General features: G+C 59.1%; 1 pseudogene; it reads left to right on the top strand.

The window, feature by feature from the left end:
- The first annotated feature begins 1,651 nt into the window (after positions 1–1,651).
- LOC101414566 (SH2B adapter protein 1 pseudogene) lies at positions 1,652–3,546 on the top strand (annotated as a pseudogene).
- The last annotated feature ends 1,412 nt before the right edge of the window (positions 3,547–4,958 follow it).

The raw sequence follows: 4,958 nt of genomic DNA, 5'->3' as shown, positions 1-4,958 counted from the left end.
GTCCCCAGTTCGTCGCCTGCTTCTCTGGGCGACCCCCTCGTCGCCGGCTTCGCCGGGCGACCCTGTCAGCTGAACCGCGCAACCCCTGTGAGACCGACCCATCGTCTGCTGCCGGACCGACCCCTCGTCCCAAGTGGGACCGACCCCTCGTCCCAAGCTGGGCCGACCCCTCTTCCGCAGCCAGACCCCACCTCTACCGACCGAGCAAACCGTCGCAGCTGGCGCCCAATGTGGGGCAGTGCAACCCCACCACAGCCTCACTCCATAACCTGGCGGCCCCCTCCCTCCTCTCTTCTCACCGTGGGGCTTCTCTCATGCAACATTGCTGCTACCTGAGCCTTGGCTACCTCATATGATCCACGGCGGTCTGGGAGAATCGCTGGATGGCTTTCTCCTTCCATGTCGGCGGCTTATACCCACCCGCTTTGATTAAGAGGAGCGTTGGATTTCTTGGGAGCGCGCGCTTGCACATCTGAAGTAACTCTACCACAGCCCTACGCCCTCTTCTCTTCTCACCCCTATCTTTTCACTCTGCATTGCTGCTCCTGAACCTTGGCGACCTCATACAATCCACGGCAGTCTGGGAGAATCGCTGGATGGCTTTCTCCTTCCATGTCGGGGGCTTATACCGACCCGCTATGATTAAGAGGCGCCAATAAAACTCTCAGGAGCGCGTGCCTGAGCACCTCCACCCCTGCCTTCACCTCTGCCTCCTCCCCTCCGTGCTTGCTCCCCTTTGCCTTGCTCCACTGCTCGTTGTTCCGCCTTCCCCTCATTGGGGCCTTCTTTTGGCCCACGACCACCGTCGGAGTCCCATCAGCTCCGACCCCTCGTCTCACCATGCACCTCGGCTCCCATCACCGCGCTCTCAAGGTAAGGGCCCCTTCTCTTATCGGCTCAAAAGGCCATTAGCAAGGGGAAACATCCTTTCTGCTAAGCAAGCCCCGCAAGTTCGGGCCCTTGCCGGTCTCCTAGAAACTCACCGGTGTAAGATCTCTTTGAAACAGCTCCAAGTATATTGGGACCTTCTTCTCCCCTTTAATCCGTGGCTTACCACGTGTCAGCTCTGGGACCCAGCTACCTACACTCGCCTTATAGATAGGGTCACTTCTGCTGTGGAGCAGGAAGGTAAAAGATTCCCTCCTGGCTTATTACCGGCGCTTTTTACCATCCACTCCTGCCTTCAAGGTGCCCCTACCATCGACTCCCTCCGGCTGCGCCACCGCTGCCGCCATGATTGTCAGGATGGCGACTTTAATCGGGATCCTGATGCCGGCTCCGACTCCGACTCTGAGTCGCTTGTTGAGTGCCTTAATAACGCACTCGAAAATTGTCCCCCTAAACAGTGTAATCTAGCAGTGCCGAGCGCTGGTGAAGATGGCGAACTTCCGCCTTCTTCCTCACTCGAAAAGGGGAGGCACTCTCAAGATGGCAGGCTTCTGCCTTCTTCCTTGCTCGAAAAGGGGAGGTCCCTTTACCCCTCCCTCCCCCCGACGACTTCCTGCCTGGGTGGGCCGGAAGCTCCCTCCCCGCCATTTTACTCCTCCGCACAGGGCGGTCTGTGGCCATCTTGTAGCCCATGGCCATTTTGTGGCCCGCCGCCATTTTGTAGCACCACTGGGGACAGCCCGCAGCCATTTTGTAACACCGCATGGGCAATGGCTCCTCTCGCGCCCTCCGCGCCAGCGGCCCCCCTGGCTCTGCCTCCCCCTGGCAGCCCCCTCCATCCGCTCAGTGGCAAGCTGCCGCGCGCGCGGCCCCCTCTAGCCTATTTTTGGACCCGTGTTCCTCCCCTGCCAAGCACAAGTTCTGTGAGTCCCATGCCCGGGCTGCTGCCCTGGACTTTGTCCACTGTTTCCGCCTCTACCTGGCCTCTCACCCCCAATATGCGGGGCCGGGGGCTGAAGCTGCCTTCTCCCGCCATTTTGCTGAGCTCTTCCTGCAGCACTTTGAAGCTGAGGTGGCCTGGGCCTCTGGCTCCCTCTCACCATCCGTCTTGGCTCCCCTGAGTCCTGGAGCGGAGATCCCATCACATGACCTGTCCCTTGAGAGCTGCAGGGTGGGTGGGCCCCTGGTTGTGCTGGGCCCTTCTCGGCCATCTGAGGACCTGGCCAGCCCCCTCCCTTCCTCCATCTTTTCCTCTTCTATGACCTCCTCGAAGCCGAAGCTAAAGAAACGCTTCTCCCTCCACTCAGTGGGTCGCTCCGTCCGCAGTTCAGTCCATGGAATCCTGCAGTGGTGGGGGACCGTTGACCCACCCTCTCCAGCTGGGCCCCTGGAGACCTCCTCAGGCCCCCCAGTCTTAGGAGGAAACAGCAACTCCAACTCCTCTGGTGGGGCTGGGACCTTTGGTAGGGGACTGGTTGGTGACGAGACATCCCCTGGGGAAAGATGGACTCACCGTTTTGAGAGGCTGAGACTGAGTCGGAGAGGGAGGGCCTTGAAAGATGGAACAGGGATGGTGCAGAGGGAAGAGCTGCTGAGTTTCATGGGGGCTGAAGAGGCAGCCCCTGACCCAGCTGGAGTGAGCCAGAGAGGAGGGGCAACCGGGCCTACCTCAGGGGGGGAGGGCAACCTCAGTGGCAGAAGTGCTGCTTACTGCTTCAGAGTGAAGGACGAGGAGGAGGAGGAGGAAGTCGCCTGGAGTTCTTTGTACCACCCAAGGCTTCTCGGCCCCAACTCAGCATTCCCTGCTCCACTATAACAGATGTCCGAATGACCACAGCCCTGGAGATGCCTGACTGGGAGAACACATTCGTGGTTAAGGTGGAAGGCCCCTCAGAGTATATCCTGGATACAGCCGATGCGCTACATGTGAAGGCCTGGGTGTCTAATATCCAAAAATGCCTGTCTGCCTCCATTGCTGCCTCCCATTTTGACTCAATGGAACTGCTTCCCCCAGAATTACCCCCTCGCATCCCTATTAAAGAGGGACCTCCAGCAGAGACAGTTCATCCCCTCTCAGCTCCCTACCCTCCCCTGGACACTCCAGAAACGGCCACAGGGTCATTTCTTTTCCAGGGAGAGTCAGAAAGAGGTGAGGGGGACCAGCCCCTCTCAGGATATCCTTGGTTCCATGGGATGCTCTCTCGACTCAAGGCTGCCCAGTTGGTGCTGGCAGGAGGTACTGGCTCCCACGGTGTTTTCCTGGTATGTCAGAGTGAGACGAGGCAGGGCAAATATGTCCTCACTTTCAACTTCCAGGGCAAGGCCAAGCACCTGCGTTTGTCACTGAATGAGGAGGGCCAGTGCCGAGTCCAGCACCTGTGGTTCCAGTCCATTTTCGATATGCTCAAGCATTTCTGGATGCACCCCATCCCTCTGGAGTCTGGAGGCTCCAGTGATGTTGTCCTTGTCAACTATGTTGTGTCCTCCCAGCAGCAGCAGGGTGAGCAGAGCAGGTCTGCAGGGGAGGAGGTGCCTGTACACCCAGGAAGTAAGGCCGAGAGCAGGCCGAGAGCCCTGCAGAGGTGTGCGAGGGAGATGCATCAAACCCGCCACCTCTGCAGCGGATGTCCCGCAGGGAACGGCATCAAATGCGAGTGATCCAGCACCAACTGAGCCAGCTCACCCTCCACCCCGAGAGGCAACTACCCAACCCTGAAGTCCGTTCGCTGCTCGCACTCTACCGTCAGTGCAGATGCTGCAAACCTCGCCATGCTGCCGAGCCAATTAACATAGTCTCTGTCCTTCTCCTTAGGCTCTCCCTCGCCACCTCTGGCCAAGCTAACCCCTCTCACCAGCCCTTCAATTGGACACCCCCCCCACTTCATCTTCTCGACCTCCTCCTACCCGACCTCTTCCTGCTCACTCTTCCCGCAGGTGCCCCAAGTCTTCTGTAACTGCGGCCCCCCATGCCGCCATTGCTCTCAAGCAGCTCCAGCCCTGCTAAACAGCCCACAACCCACTTTCCCTGGCCCGCGGCCTGCTTTCTAGCATCTAATCACGTTTCTGCTTTTGCCTCCCCACACTTCTGCGGAGCTTCCTCCTGTCTCGACCTCACTCCTCTTCTCAGCCATCCAAAGCATCCCTTCTCGTCCCCCGCCCCCCTCCTTTTTTTGCTTGAACCCCCATTGCATTGCAGATTAGGCTGCCTCATGTCGGCCCGCCCCATTAACATTGGTCTCTCTCGCGCCCGTGGAGACTTTGGCCTTCCCGTTGTCCTCGCCTACGTCTCCACCACTCCCGATGCTGCCGCCACCACCGCCGCTGGAGCCCTGACGCGACTTGTCCTCACCGCTGCGATCCTCCAGACCATCACACAGTCTGCCTCTGCCACTCTTCGCCGCCAAGAAGAGATCAACTACCTGTAACGCACTGCCATCCTGGACTTTTAACAGCAGATGGACCTTATAGCCACCGAGATCAATGAGAATTGGACATTGGCCACCCTTGCTTGCAACGGCAAGATACTACCCCCCAAATTGTACATTTATATCCCCGTCATACTCACCTCCCTCTTCAGCCCCATTTCCCTCATTGTTTACTGCCTCTTGGGCCTCGGCTACTTGTTGCTGCTGCCATCCTGGCCCTTATTTGAAAAGAAGGGGAAAATGCGGTCACCCCTCGGGCTGAAGTGTGGTTTGCTGGCCTGGCAGGGGAGCAGCCACGGTAGGCCTAATTCCCCCATAATAGGGTGGCTGGCCGGACTCACCGCCACCCCTGAAGGGAGCTCGGCATGGGCACAGAGTGCCCTCGGGTCTCCCCTTCTCGGCAGCCATGCTTCCGCGGCCGCCCCTCCTCCCAGATAGCGCCACACGATGCCTTCTTTCTCCCTGTGCAGGCGCAGGGCGGAAAATTCCAGTCTGCCCTTTTCCCTCCCCCTGACAGCAGCAACAGCCAGGCGTGGGCGGGAAACTCAAGTCTGCCCTCTACCCCAGCAACAGCAGCCACCAATCACTAAACCCTGCCACTTCCCCCAGCAACAGCAACAGCCAATCCCTAATCACCACCCCTCC

The sequence above is a fragment of the Dasypus novemcinctus genome, chromosome 12, assembly GCF_030445035.2.
Source record: "Dasypus novemcinctus isolate mDasNov1 chromosome 12, mDasNov1.1.hap2, whole genome shotgun sequence".
NCBI classification, from domain to species: Eukaryota; Metazoa; Chordata; class Mammalia; order Cingulata; family Dasypodidae; genus Dasypus; species Dasypus novemcinctus.
The sequence above is the reverse complement of the archived record's forward strand: the minus strand, read 5'-3'. Positions and strand labels throughout refer to the sequence as shown.